At 34.9% G+C, this 16,610-nt stretch overlaps 1 long non-coding RNA gene across 5 annotated transcripts; it reads left to right on the forward strand.

Moving 5' to 3' along the window:
* The first annotated feature begins 8,261 nt into the window (after positions 1-8,261).
* On the forward strand, positions 8,262-16,225 carry LOC126820846 (uncharacterized). 5 transcript variants are annotated; one of them, XR_007680163.2, is made up of 9 exons: positions 9,496-9,956; positions 10,077-10,238; positions 10,358-10,546; positions 10,671-10,946; positions 12,612-12,696; positions 13,096-13,186; positions 14,454-14,578; positions 14,838-14,925; positions 15,940-16,225. It is a non-coding gene; the product is annotated as an uncharacterized LOC126820846 (long non-coding RNA). The 5 variants fall into 5 exon arrangements; XR_007680162.2 differs by lacking the exons at positions 9,496-9,956; positions 12,612-12,696 and adding an exon at positions 8,262-8,670; XR_008788280.1 differs by lacking the exon at positions 12,612-12,696 and having other exon boundaries at positions 13,130-13,186.
* The last annotated feature ends 385 nt before the right edge of the window (positions 16,226-16,610 follow it).

Raw genomic sequence — 16,610 nt, forward strand, 5'->3', positions numbered from 1 at the left:
TGTCATTTTTTTTGTTACCGGTAAAGTTTCCTGTCGGAACCGGAAGACGCGTAAATTTAGCAAAAACTACAATATTGTCAGTTCGGTACCACTTTTTGAAAGCAAATATTATTTTTTACAAATCTGATATTATCCAAAAGATGCGCACTGTTAAGGTGCACAAAATCTCGGACTCAGTTTTTTTAATTTCGATTTCGTTTTCGGGCCATTTCGATTAAAAGGTAAAAAAAGGGGTAAAAAAAAGCTATTTACAACCCATCCAGCGCCTTCATATATTAAAATATTTCTTTGATACGTTCATAAACTTGTAGAAATAACCCATACGAAGAGAATGTATGTGAAAAATAGTTTGTAATATGAGCAGTTGCCGAGAAATGGGCAATTTTGCATGAGTCACTTTTTACGCTAGTTTGCCTGTAAAAGAGTCAATCATTACTGGATTTTCATAAAAGTTACACCATTTGGTGCGTAATGTCAATTTTAACTAGGTCAAACCAATTCAACATTACCAATATCACCGGAAATTACGTAATTTGGGCAAAAACCGTATTTATAGCCTTCGAAACAAATAATTTATTCAAATGAGTTGTATTTGTTATTCGTTTAAAATTTTGATATTTGATTCCAATCAACTAATAGAATGAACCCATACGATCATATAGATATCACAAATTCCTTTCTAACTTGGTCAGTTGCGGAGAAATAGACGATTTTGAACAGGTCACTTTTCAAGGTTTTTGGACCATACAACTGTCAATTATTATTCGATTTTCATAAAATTTTCACTGTTTGATACCTTTTACCAATTATGATTTCATACAAGTAATTTCAGATTTTCATTATCACCGGAAGTAACGTCAATTTGGCAAAAACTGTATTTGTAGCCTTCAAAACAGATATTTTGGTCAAATGAGTCTGATTTGTAATGTTTTTACAATTATGATTTTTGATTCCGCTCAACAAATATATTGAACACATATGATCATACAGATACCGCAAAATGGTTTCTAACTTGTACGGTTGTAGAGAAATAGACGATTTTCTACAAGTCACTTTTCAAGGTTTTGGGTCTTTGCCATTTCTGATTTTAAAAAACTAATTAGGGTTTCACACTGCGTAGCTTGTGTGAAACACTATTGTTTTTGTTAAAATTATTCTTATTATTAGGGTTTCACACTGCGTAGCTTGTGTGAAACACTATTGTTTTTGTTAAAATTATTCTTATTATTATTAAGCTTTCATATTACATATGAAAGCTTATTGTTTCTGTTAAGATTATTATTGTTATTTTTTTTTTGTGTTTTGTCCACAAATCGGATTTCTCAGAATCTAACCATAGGATCGTTCTGAAACTTTTACCTATCCCCCCAAAAATGGGTAATGGCTGTTGATTAAATATATTTTCAAAACGTTTTACGAATCCGAAATCACCGAATTTTACGAAGGAATGCATTTGACCTACAATGCTGTAACTTTGTGACTATTTGACCTATTTTACTAATTCTTTTTTCTTTGAGTATCTTGAAACATTTACTTCAAATATGCAATTTCGAATTTTGGCATTTCGAAAATTCGTCGCTGACATTTCGAACCGGAAATTATTACCAATTTGACAACTTCTTTAATAGTTGTGCGATTTTCGTGAAATTTAGAATGTTAGTAGATCTTGCCAATGCGACTTCAATGATGTCTTTGGAAATTTTCTAAATTATCTCCCCTTGGTGAAATTAAGGATCAAAGTTTTCAAAAAAATCGTCGAAATATAGGTCAGAATGACCTAAAAAAAAAATTCGATACTAGACAAGTAATTACTGATTCGTTCACAAAATATGGAGTTTGTCGATCGAACCGGAAGTGCCACCATCTTTAAACGTGAAAAATCAAAAAGGCTTTTTTGCTATTTTACTTACAGACTCGGGCGTCATATTTTCGGAATCCTGGAAGGAATGCCTAAAAATCTATTTGATCAGAATTTTGATTTCGGTCACGTGATGGTCACCATTTTGAATTGAAAATGAAAAATAGAAGCAATTTGAAGGGCCGGGACTTTGGAACACAAGAACTCTCCTTCTAATTAAGCTAGAATGTTCAAACTTGGTGTAGGCGTTCACTAGGTCAATGTCATGATTGAGTTCAAAGATGAGCATTTTTTGCTTAGGGTAAGCAGAGATAAGCAAGCTGATTTGTTGATTCTTTAGGGCACGATGACATTGGTTATAATGAATGGAGGGCGATGAAACTCTTGTCAATCGAGAGGCTAATAGCTGGCCTGTTGTGTGAAATCATTGTATCATTTTTTGAAAATGTCCGGGGTAGCCGAAAAAAGGAGATCGAAATCCAAAAAGTCGTATTTTTACGATTTGGGGCATTTTTAGAGGTCGTGTAAAGTAAAATAAAGCATGCATATACATATATTATTGATATTAAATATATCATATAAAAAACTAAACAATGAATCAGCTGTCATTGACAGATTTTATATTATAAGCATGGTCAGTGGAAGGTCAGCGTATTGTCTAACTTGATTTCACTGACTCCGTAACATTATTGTGGGTATGGTATAAGCTGAATTTGATGAGATGCACATATCTCGTATGACTATTTGGTACTTACAGTGTTAGACTTTGTCGTAACGTTACGGTCTCCATTCATCAAATCGTCGTTGGGGCTATAATACGATTTTGAATCAAGTTATTTATCACTGAGGGACTCAAAATTAGGTTTGATGTAGCTCTGCTCATTTACAGTGGCGAATTTAACGGACTCATGGGTTCCAGCTCCCTCCTCTAGAAATTTCACAGCACCCGCATGGATTGTGGCTAATTTTGTGGCAGAATTTTATTTTTCTGGGGGAGGTATTTCTAAATGGCTCCGACACAAGTGCCTGAAATGCCATGAAATCACGTTTTCGGCCTCCAATTAAAATTTCTTAGCGGGAGAACCCCCTGACCCGACCCCCTTGCGGGGCTTCACGGTCGGTATCAGCCCCCCTCCCCACCACCATGGTTAATCCGGCGTTGATGTTCCCTCTTGTGCAGCTGCAAGCGATGATTTCTGAGCAAACATCCAACAACCAACCCTAACAGGCCCTTGAGATCCAACAAACAAAATAATTATTGGGCTTGTTTGCCCACACCTGGTCTTATGATTCATACAAGACCTGATAGTCTATCAATTACAGGCATTTGACAGAAAGGGAGATAATTCTTTTTTACCGTTAATGGATTTCCACAATTCTTTATTCACCCATGACATTTGTGTTTTGAGCATTTTTATTTACATCAAAATCTGTCCAATAAACTGTTCATTGCCAAGGATGAAGGCATGAGGTGTTTTACCAACTATTTAATTTATGTCAACTTCAGAATTGTTAGTACACAAATAGCATTTATTTGACAATTTTGACGAATTTCATCTGGCCCTAAATCAATAAATTGCAAACATTTTGCTTGGAACTCCCAGATTTTGTCTTCCTGGCATCATAAGCTTTCCAAAAATGTATAGTTTTTCTTTTATGGAAGACCGTGTAGCGGAGTTGTGTTTCTAAGCTAGCTAGAAATTTTGGCTGCAGGCCTACACCTCCCAAGCTAAATTTCCCTCATGTCATCCTGTATAGCAAAGGCATATGCCTGTCTTAATTAACCCAGTACTAAACACAATTTACTTGTTTAATTTTTCCAGCATTTTTCAGGATAGCTGATGGGATGCGGGTCAAGTTATGCCACTTGTCTATTTAATTATTTACCAGTGAAAAATCGAATTAACTTCACCAAATTTTTACTCATTATAATGATTTTTTTTTTCTGTTCATATTATTTCTATGACATGTGACAGTGACTGTGAATATGAAAGCTTTAATATCTGCTTAGCAGATCTAGTTCTTATTATTATTATTATTTTTTTTTTCCAATTTGATTGTATCTCAGAAACTACTTGTCGGATTGATTCGATGTCTTCGGTTTTACTGGAAAAGTGGGTGTGACTTAGAGATTAAAGCTATTTCGAACGTTCTGCGACAATGCGAAATGTTCGTCGAATTTGTCGATTTTTGAAATATTGCCGTAATATTAACAATAATCGTCGGATTTTAACATTGGATACATTTTGACATAGCCAGAGACAAAGCACATAGCCACGGTTCTTTAGATTTTTGATTTTCCACGAATCGTCGGAGATTTTAGGCGCCAAATTTTGAAAATTTAAATTTTTACACAAAATTTTTTTATTCATGAATATTTTAATGTGGTATTTTACCCAGGGTTAAAGAGTCATCTGATTTGACCAAAAATGGCACCATTTTTTGTCATCGTAAATTTCCTTGACCCCCATTGGCTAATTCAGTTTTTCAGTCCTGGATTAATTATTTATTGCTCGATTTGTATAAAACAAAGTTCATATGCTCCGTAATCCAAAATGTCATTTTTTTTTGTTACCGGTAAAGTTACCTTTCGGCAACGGAAGTGACGTAAATTTAGCAAAAACTACAATTTTGACAGTTCGGTACCACTTTTTGAAAGCAAATATTATTTTTTTCAAATCTGGTATGACTGAAAGTGTGTGCCCTGTAAAGGCGCAGAAAACATCGGGCTCAGTTTTTTTAATTTCGATTTCGTTTTCGGGTCATTTTGATTTAAAGGTGAAAAAGGTGAAAAAATGAGCTATTTACAACCCATTCAGGCTTTTCATATTTTAAAATATTTCTTTGCAACTTTCATAAACTTGTAGCATTAATCCATACGAAGAGAATCTATCTCAAAATTAGTTTGTAATATGAGCAGTTGCCGAGAAATGGTCAATTTTGCATGAGTCACTCTTTACGCTATTGTGTCTGTAAAAGAGTCAATTATTATTGGATTTTCATAAAAGTGACACCATTTGATGCATAATGTCAATTGTGACTAGTTCAACTCAATTTAACATTTTCCATGTCACCGGAAATGACGAAATTTGGGTAAAAACTGTATTTATAGCCTTAGAAACAAATAATTTATTGAAATGAGTCGTATTTGTTGTTTGTTTAATATTTTGATATTTGGTTCTAATCAACTAATAGAATGAACCCATACGATCATATAGGTATCACAAAATGGTTTCTAACTTGTTCAGTTGTAGAGAAATAGGTAATTTTCAACAGGTCACTTTTCAAGGTTTTTTGTCCATAAAAGTGTCAATTATTATTCGATTTTCATGAAATTTTCACTATGTGATACCTAATGCCATTTACGATTTCACAAAATGGTTTCTAACTTGTTCAGTTGTAGAGAAATAGGTAATTTTCAACAGGTCACTTTTCAAGGTTTTTTGTCCATAAAAGTGTCAATTATTATTCGATTTTCATGAAATTTTCACTATGTGATACCTAATGCCATTTACGATTTCATACAAGTAATTTAAGATTTTCATTATCACCGGAAGTAACGTCATTTTGGCAAAAACTGTATTTTTAGCTTTCAAAACAGATATTTTATTCAAATGAGTCTGAGTTGTTATGTTTTAAAATTATGTTATTGAATCCAATCAACAAATAGAATAAACCCATACGATCATACAGATTCCAGAAAATGGTTTCTAACTTGTATGGTTGCAGAGGAATTGACGATTTTCTACAAGTCACTTTTTAAGGTTTTTGGTCTATAAAAGTGGCAATTATTATTCGATTTACATAAAATTTTCACCATGTGATGCCTTATGCCATTTCTGATTTCATAAAACTAATTGAATATTTTCATTATCACCGGAAGTACTGTACACTTACATGTAACAAATATATAAAATGAATTGATATTGCTGGATTTGGTTGATTCGGCGTCCATTTTATTTAATGTGTGCAATGATGAGGTGGAAACCTGTTTAATGGTTTCATTGGTACCGGAAGTGACATATGTTTAGGGTAACGTGGCACCGGTGAAACCCGTCATTACTGCATCGCAGTTCTAGTTTCTATTGAGTTGTTTAGCAGAAGTAACCCATGACAACAATATGTTGAGACGACTACGTAACAGAATAGGACGATTCAATGTTATTAAAATGACACAATGACAATTTTAATTTTATTACCAACCCTTTCACAATATTTGAATGAAATATCTCACACAGGGTGTTAATCTGTTTTCAGTTTCTATTCCAATTCAATAAAACATTTAAAACATTTAATACATGTCTTGGCTTTAATTCATTATTTACAATTTAATACGTTAATCGTGTATTTTAAATAATACAGTTCAAGAGATCAAAACATTTCCGAATTTATACATTCAACATTACACGTAGACCTAAATGTATTTTTCAAATAGGTGTATAAACATTTATATGAAATATATTATAAACAGATATGCTATGACCAGAGTTGCCATTATCTTTATTATTCGACTGGAAAACTCCTGTCATTCACTCTGTCGTTCGACTGATCCATCATTCACGTTGTCATTTCCGAGTCTGAAATTTGGGGTATAGGGGTAGCTCGGACCGGGGAGTAACATAGGCCAGGTGGCGTTAGTCTACCACTTCCGGTTTCGGAGTTATGACCCCCGAGCGAAGCCGGGCATTCTTCTAGTATATAAATAAATATATAAATAAATCATCTTCATGGTCATCATCATCGTCATCATCATCGTCATCATCACTATTTAACACCAATCATCGTCGCCTGACAATTACCTTATCTATTCAAAGCGCTTGTTTAGTTTTAAATACTTGTGAACTTTACTAAAACTCACTTTGTTGAACGGGTTACTTTCGTTGGTATCGCCATATAGGAACGCTTTTGTATTTATGGATTTAAATGGGAGGGTATTTAATGTTGAGATACGCTGAGACGAATAATTTGGGCAGTGCAGAAAATAATGGTCGCTGTCTTCTTGAGTATGACCACAACTGCATGTCGGGTTATGTGAAATATGCATTAAAAATCTATGGAAGTTTAGAGCACTTTTACAATTACGAAGTCTGGAATGTATAATCTGAAATTTACGTTCTCCATAGTAACATCTTACTGACATCAATAAATACAAAAATATGACCAAGTCGAAAGTCAACAAGACGGTATACAAGCCAAAATGCAAGTCGAAAATAAGAAATTAGGAAAAAAAACGAGGGGCGCTATTATCGCAGTGTATTATTTCTTGATTTCCTATTTTCGAGTCGATTTTGGCTTGTATAGCGTTGCTGTCGCCTCACATTTTGTCGTAACTGCTACCTTTCGACTTTCGTGTTTTGGAGGGCGAAAAGTAGAAATTAAGAATGGTAGGCTTCTATAGTTAGGCGTTTGTATATATGACTGTATACTTGACACATGTATACGACCTGAATGGCTGAATGGCCGGTAACCAAATATGTTATTGTGAGTGTTAAACGACATCGTAGTTATTTTATATTTTGCAAAAAAAAACAAACAACAAAAAACAAAACAAAAAAACACAAGCCGTGATTGCCATTACTACAATACGGATTACTAAATATACTTTGTGTTCAATTTTATATTTTAATACTGAAGACAGGGCCGGACTATAAATGAACAAGGCGGATCCTTTTGGCTTATATTGAGTAATTATTGCAACGTGTTACAGTTGAAAGTTCCAAAGCATTTTCACATTCCATGTCCGATAAATTTAATCATCATGCAACTACTGATTGGTGGGTCGTCGAAACATTTAGATGCATACATCACAGCACCGTGGTTGAGACAACTTGCAATTGAACTAGTTTTATTGTTGTACACATAATGAAAGAAACTGTGTTATTTCACAGCTGAATTCTATGGTAAGAACCGTAGAACCACCTTGTAGGGAATAACTTTTAAACTTTAACACCCTATACACACTCTGCCAGCGGCATCTTTGACCCACACTCTCTTAACATTAATCCAAACTTTAAATCTTTCAACGGTTTAACAAGAAGGTGCTAAATATTTCCATTTAAATAAATACAAAAAGCAATTCGAAAAATAAACTATAAGTAAAGGAACCATCTCAGTGAATAAAGCTATTAATATGCCGTTAACCCGTGAGGCAAACCGAATGATGTTTTATAGTAAATTAGACGAATAAAACATATAACGTTGCCATCTCGACCCTGATGCCCATGAACACAAATGACGAGTTTAAGACAAACCAATGGCGGAATGGAATTGATTAATGGAATAAAATGTTTATTATGTATGGACACTAAGTTTTATGGTTAGACTTTAGCCTAAAAAAACATGCGCGCTGATTACAATTTTGGCAGTCATATCTGAATGGCTCAAAAACTGGTTATATTTCCTTAACTTTTGGTATACTTAAATTCGGGCTATTATTTAATATATATATTGATCAACAGCGGCGATAAAAATCATTAGTCTCGACAATGACTAGTTGTCAGTGAAAGTCTCTCAGGGGAGCCAGGCGGCTCTGTGAATAAAGAGCTGGCTTGAACGCCTCGTGTTCATTAGCCTGAATAGTGAAGGAATGCGGGTCATTAAACCCCAATTTCATTTCATAAATCTCTCGGCTCAATAATGAGCTACTCGGGTTGGTTAGATCCACGCCTTAATGCATATACAACCAATAGAGAAATAGGTCAAATATGGCGACAATGATCAACTTGCTCTTCTTCTACTAAATTAAAGATTCGTGTGGAGATTCTGTCGATATAATCATATATTTATATCTGCTCTTTCTTAAAATGGAGACGGTTAGTAAAATGGTCTTCTTTACGTTCCTAAATATCAGTATGACCTTAGTGAATACCGCACGATTACGATCCGTTCCAGACTGATAACTTTACGTTCCTAAATCAGTCTGACCGTAGTGGGCCTGAGAAAAACAGATGTCTAGTTATTCAGATGGGACAAAAAAAACCCCAAGGTCCGTGTGTCCCTTGGCTGTTGAAAGTCGATACATGTATAACAATAGGCAATAGTTCCGCTGCCTGGGCAAAATTTCCCTCATAGCACATTGTATGGCATATGCCCATACTTATTTAAGCATTAAAACAATCAACCATTTGTGGTTATATTGAAATCTGTAAAGGACGCACTCTTTTTGAATATATTTCAAAGTAGGTTTCGCTTCATTGGGAAAAAAAACATATTAGTAACGCCTTTTCAACAAGCAATTGTTATACTTTTAGTGATTTGTAAAGCGTCAAATCACAATGTTATTGTATTTTTTTAAATTGTAGAGTTTATTCATTCATGTAAAACATTTATTACAATTTTATAATAAAATGTATAAAACACTGAGTTCTAGATTCAAATCACAAATCCACCTAAGCTAGAAAACTGCAAATTCGAATATTTTTGTTTATAAAATATTCACTTTCCATTCAATAAATATTCCAGTCATCTAGTTTTGGATTTGGGGAAATTCATTCTCCTTTTCCCATAAATACAGATTACCGTATTATTTAATAATCAAACCAAACAGCATGTAATCAAAGAGCGCTTGTATCCGCCGTATGTAATATTGTCACGTGACATTGTTATGTTTTGTTTCGCTTGGAAAGCGTTTATTACACAATAGAACTCCAGTGTAGTAAGCCATAACTATGAACAATATCATGTCCCAAATAAATAATCTAATTTGTAGATCTGCAATTGGTCACATGATGGTCCGAACATTATTTGTATGGCTCTATTTGTTGACAGCAAATACCGCTAATAATTATCTTGGATAAAATACCTCGTTTAGTAAACGAGGCAATTTTACCCAGCCTCGTTCTGAACAAAATACCTCGTTCCAAAAACAGGGCAATTAAAAAAAAACACGTTTTGGAACTCCAGAGAAACGAGGTATTTTTTTTACCTCGTTACAACGAGGCAAAATCGGGGCAAAAATTTTGACACGTTTTTGCCTCGTTTGGACAGAAATGCCGAACGAGGCATTCTGAGGTTTATAGTGTATACGCAGGTAGAAGCTGGTACCTCCCGTGGCAAGTCCAAGTTGTTTGACAACCAAGGGTTTAGTTATACAATTAAGGTAGGGTGATTTATTTTACCTAGTTAAGTACCTTGTATAGAAATGTATTTCAGCTACAAAATGTAAAGATAATTAACTCTAGTTAACTCTATAATAATAAATGAATTTAATATATTTTAGACAGAGAAGAAAACTACGATTTGGAGGTGTTCCAAAAGAAGCGGACCAACACGATGTCCGGCAACAGTAATCCAAGATGGTGATACATACCAACCAGGCTTAAAGAACCATCTTCACCCAGCAGAACCCGGTATACACACGGCTACCAAGATAAAAGTTACAGTAGGTTTAAAAATTATATATCAATTAAATTAAAAATTTATATATGTGTGTATATAAATAAAATATAAATAAACCAATAATATATTTGTAGTTTAATATGTTTTATCTTATAATTACAGGCAAAGCATGAAGTCAAAGGAAATGTTTTTACCAAGTCATGTTCCTCAATAGCGGAGAGAGTTTTATCCAGTGTCGGTTCTGCAGAAGAACCCATTCATAGCAGACCACCCATGGCAGCACTTGTAAGGTCGCTACAAAGAACCCGACAGACTCTGCGACCAAAAGATCCCACTGACGTGTCGTCAAGCGTAAGTACTCATACAATTAAATACCCATGTATATAAGAATTTATTAACATGTAATTAAATGTACAATTTTATTTATATATTAACATGTAATTAAATGTACTTTTTTATTTATTTTTTGTTTTAGCTTGGCGAAAATTTCATCGATCATAGTGCACCGGGATTTTATCAAAAAAGAGTAAAAGTTGGGGAAAGGCGCCATCACATTTTTTGTACTGATAGACAGATGCAACTACTCGCACGCGCCAAAACTTGGTATATGGATGCAACTTTTCGGGTGGTGAACAAGCCATGGTCTCAGCTGTTTTCCATCCACGCCTTCATTAAGACTGGAGAGACCACCCGACAGTTACCGTTGGTGTTTTGTGTAATGTCGGGTAAAAGCCAAGACGACTATTATAAGGTAAATAGCACTTACTGATTGAATTACTATTAATAGTAAAAAAGGACTATTATTTGGGACCTTGAAATTGTCACAAATGGGTCGCACTAACAGCGACATTTGGTTCAGGCATATTTGTTTCATCGGTGACACGTCTGGTGTGAATGCAACGACAACAGCCTGGTTGATTGATTTGTTGATTGTAGTTCAGATGTCTACATTAAAATCGACCACTTTCAGGTTGCCGTATTCACGGCCAGGCAAGACCGACTTGAAATTTCTAGAAATTTTTCTGGGGGAGACAGGCCCCAACAAATCCCCCGACGGTGCGTTTCACGACTTTGGCGCAAGACGGTGACCTTGAAGAGACGTCGAAAACCATTTAATAGACATAGTAAAAGTCATATCTTACGAGATTATCGCTGGTCTTGTCAGAAAATGCTATTTTATATATGACCAGTTTATGTTTGAAAAATTTAAAAAGAAATTATTTATTCTCCCACCATTAAAGCACACTAATTACGAAATATCGCCCTCAGAAACTTCATGGTTTCTTTTGCAATTTGTTTGGGGTAAGACGTTATATAAATAATATCAATCTGTCTACCACACAAATTTAACAGATACAAATGCATGTTATTCCACAGGTAGACAGACAGGGCCTCCTTTGAAGGGACTCAGTGAAGGGAACGCGGTTGGTTTAGAGTTTGTCTGACCCCTTTGAATATTTGCGTCTCATCTCCAATGAAAACAATCATGTTGCTCTCATGCTGTTCTCAACCAGAATCAAACATATATCGTACCCGAGATTTGTTAGCATGTTCCACACAACCCAACATTTATCGGCACCGGGATTAAGGGTGTATATCTTTGTTTCTAACGCTTATTGGGAATACGCCACGGAAACTAGCAAGTGTATATATATTTTTTGTTCAGTCTGTACACAGTAACATATCTGACAACCATATTATTATCGTTTCTGCCCAAGGCTCCCTGTGCCTTATAGTTAGCAGTGATACAAGGCAATTAACAATTTTCCATGTTCTTGGCCTGAAGAAATAAAATAATAAAAGTCAAGTTTTTATTATTATGCAAGTGGAAAAATACAATTATTCATAGTATGATTTGAATAAATACAACTGATTTGAAGTTGGAATTATTATTTGTCTAAGATGACTGGGCATTTACAAATTGAAATAGCTACTCTTCATCAAGAAAATACATGAATATTTTTCCCAATTCACCTGGATTTTATTGTAGCTTTATTTAACGTCCGCTACCACCGAAGTGATATTGCAGAAAATTAACAAATTCGGATTCCCTTTTAAAGGAAATTGACTGCACTATCGCTGGATTGTATTATATAGGTCATGTCAGTTGTTTTTCAAAATGGCGCCCAGAACACAAAACAAACATTGCAATTCATCCACCAAAGAACCGTTAGGTTTCTTTGAACATACTGTAATAACATTGGGATTATCAGCTTTAATTATCCCGCTACGTTCGTTGCCATTTCTTATATTTTCCACAAAAAAACTTTGCCTTGTACGCACTAATTTATCAATTGGTATTGCCATCTACGACAAGCATGTCAACGTGCAGCTCACGGATTATCGTTAACAATTTCTAGGGGCTTGTAAAAAAAGATTGCATGTCGTGTAAATATTTATTTTGTTTTTTGTGTAGGTCATTTTCAAATAAATTCATCAGCATATTATTCGTTTTAAATAAATATAAAACTTTTATGAGAAACGATGATTATCAAAGAACCGTAAGTGCAACTAATGTTTTATCGTTTGGTTGAGCCTTTTACTAACCACGTGTTTCATGTTAATAAATATTTTCTTTCCTGTTTTGAATTGGCCTATTTCTAATAAATTATCCCGAGTCCCAAACGTCGTTAACCCGAGTCCCAAACGACGTATACCAAAGTCCCAAACGTCGTATACCCGAGTCCCAAATGTCGTGGTCATATTTTTTTGAGTCCCAAATGACGCGAGTCCCAAATGACGTGAGTCCCAAATGACATGTAATCCGTTGTTCAACCTCTGTGAGTCTGTGTAATATTTAATATTAGGCCCCATTTTTGCCTGATTCAGTCACAGTTAATAAATAATGGAACTAGAATCAGCCTGTGGAAGTTTCTCTATAGTTTTATTATTTTTTCCAGTCAGTGATGATATGTGACTCTTTCCACCTTCCAGCAATAATTATTGAGAATTTACCAAGGACTCCATTGGCATTGAATCGAAGAAAAACAGGTAAAAATTTCAATTAATTTTTATATTTTCTATTTATTTTTTTACCAATGTCCTACAATGATTAGTGTATGTGAACATACAATCCAAAATAAAGTATTTATATGACACTTACATGCAACAGAGAGAGAGAGAGAGAGAGAGAGAGAAATGACATAAACAAGGCCTTACATGTACTTGTATTTGAAGAATCAAGTAGTCCATGCTGTGCCTATATGCATACCGGTAATCAACTACGACGAGGATTAGCCTACTTCTGTTTCCACCCTTTCCCTGCACACTGTCTCATTCTACATGTATTAAAAATTGGTATGTTACTGTAATATTAATTATGCACGAACCTACATGTAGAGTTGTTGCAAGATGGGTCCTTATATCTACTTAGCCTACAGACGCTAGGTCGTTTCGGGAAAAAGGACAGGTAAGGTTAAATTTAATATGAATAATTCGCTTGCGGGTATGGGTATTTAGCAAAAGGAGGAAACAAAAGGACCCAGAGATTAGAGAAGGTATGCTTCAATTTAATATGAATAATTCGCTTGGCGTAGGGGTACATGTATTTAGAAAACGGAGGAAACCGAATGACCCAGCGACTCTACTCCTTGAAATTGAAACCATGCCACTTAACACAATGACAGACCCTGTGATTTCATGCGCATGCATTACCTACTAGACCATTCCCCCCAGCCCCACCCCATATCGAATAAAAGTATGACTTATTTCAAATATGATATTTACATATAAAGAAAGTAGAGAGACTTCAATCTTACTAGAAAAATACTAGATTACCTGAAATGAAATGGGGTTTAAAGACAACGTCCTACTGGTCAGCTCCGACTGGTCTAATGCATTGTGCTAAGTGAAAATGTTTGTCTGGGCAGCGACACTATGGCCTACTCTCATACCGAATTCAAACTGCCAAGAGAACTTTTATGTGTACGCCAATGTGTACATTGGATCTCAGGGGAAACCACTCTGCAAAATCAAGATGAGCTTTCTCGGTCAACCCCAAGAGATAACCTGTGGCCTCCATGCTAGTGTGCCAGCACCTAATTTACTCAGTCACCATGGCCGTCTTCTAATTACTGCGACAGTGAAACCATGTGACAAACAAGGATTATTAAGATAGACTTTTACGGCTTGGTAGTTCCTTGGGATTAAAACTTTTGATACATATAGATACATTAGTTTCAATTTCATATCACACAGTTTGTATATATGGTAAGGTAGCTTTAATCGTAAATTACATATCATGTATTTATTTTTTCAGTTTCAATATTGGATGTATATGCAAATCACCCAGAAAAAGATCATGTAATAACAAAAGAAATTATAAAAGAAAAAAATGGAAGAAGAAATGGCTGGAAAAAATGATGATAGAGCAGCTTTTTCTTGGTGGGTAACTATTCAATTCTAATAGAAAAGATTGTTATGCTATTTTGAAAGCTAAAATTCAGTTTAGTATAGTAAAACTGTACACGTCATGTATGACCAGAGACAGAATCTTAGTTATATGTAGATATCATTGTCTCATCTGTGGCAAAGCAAACCAACACATGAAACAAAACAAATGTAATTAAATTAACATTTTTTTAATTAATCAAAACTGTCTAGTCAATTTAAGCCAACTAATACATTGCCATTTTTTTTTCAGTTACCCACCTCGGAAGATCAAGTTGGAAAGGGCTATTGATATTGTGGAGACGTTTTCTCACAGATCTTGCTTATCAGACAAAGACTATGTTAGTACCATGCATATTTGCTTTTTAAATCAGGAACTGGTTCTATATTGAGATTTTTGTTTACTTTTAAACTGCATATATTCAAGGTATCAGGAGCTTTTTATGGCTCCCGTACAATTTTATAAACATGAAGGACTGTACCTTTTGAATATTAAGCCATCAAATTAATTTATAATTTTGAAAATGAAATGAAATGGGGTTTAACATCCTACTGTTTTGCTCATAAATTGGGCTAATGAAGACGGGCATACGCCATACAGTAGGCTATGAAGGGAATTTTGCCCGGGCAGCGGCGCTACAGCCTACTCTTATATCGAATTCCAATTGCCAAGGAATCTTTTACGTGCACGCCAATGTGTACACGGGACCTCGGTTTTTCGTCCCATCCGAACGACTAGACAGCTGTCCTTGTCAGGTCCTCCGTCCTGTATCACTGACAAGGGGAAAACACGCAAAATGTAAGTAACATATATATTTGTATTTTTAATCAGGAAGTACTTCTATACACTTGCTTGGTAATCTAGTTATTCTATCCTTCAAGTTGCGATAGGCCCTACATGTATGTGTATTTTTACAGTAAAATAGCAGTAAAATAATGATGGACAGTATTTTACTTTCAAATAGATTTCAGTAGATATTAAAGGGTAATATCCAATTTGTTGTCAATGGAAATTAAATAAGAATGGGTCCAAAAATAATTAGACATTGCCAAGTAAATAGGTGCTGCCATGATGTAGTAGGGAATCTGGATTTGCAGACAATACATGTATGAAAGGGTGAATAGTTGACCTATTATGAGACTTCAGTCCCAAATCTCAAGACTTTTTTCTGACTTCTAACTCATTTGATTTGAGCATAATAATCTGCCTGGGTCTGTAACTGGACAAGACACAATAAGCGTTACGCAAAGTTGAAACCAAATAGAGACTCGGTCTCGATGTGGCAAAATAAATTGTTTATTTAAACGTTGTGAACCATAGAAAGTATTCTTATCTCCTACTTTTTATTTTTTAGGCTGGAACACCATTGAAAGAGTATTTGCTGTATGATAACAACAAGAAAACCCAATCATCAATTTATTTTATACTTCTGGGAAAGAATGCATTTGACCCAATTTTTAAATATTTATTTTTTGTTATTAATGTTAAATTTTCTTCCAAAACACAATTAGATTTTAATTCTCTTCAGAAATGTATGTATAATATAGCAAGTAAAGTGGCATATAAATCACTTAGAATTTGGTCAGAAATCATAAAGTATTTAATAGGCATTACTAGAAACCAAATGTAGATCAAATACACCCAGAATTACAAAAAACCTTGACCTACATAAAGGTGACTTTCCCTTGCTTATGAAATGAAATACGGTTTAGTATCCTACTTTTCTGTGTTCTTAGAGTGATTCTGCCCTACACCCTACTCTTATATCAAATATTTCAACTGTCAAGGGTTCTTTAACGGGAACCCGGGGGGGGGGGGGGTCAATGATTAACACGCACACATTTGATCAGGAAGTCTGTCATTGAGTCAAATAATTCAATTGTCAAGGCTTCTTCTAAGTGAACGCAGTGGGGATGGTTTCGATTCCGGGAATGGGGGAGGGGGTGGTGGATGGCCGAATGGTAAGCACGTGCGTGCGGTATCACACGGCCTGTCATTGAGTCAACTGGCGTGGTTTCGAATCCC

The sequence above is a fragment of the Patella vulgata genome, chromosome 5 (assembly GCF_932274485.2).
Source record: "Patella vulgata chromosome 5, xgPatVulg1.2, whole genome shotgun sequence".
Lineage (NCBI taxonomy): Eukaryota > Metazoa > Mollusca > Gastropoda > Patellidae > Patella > Patella vulgata.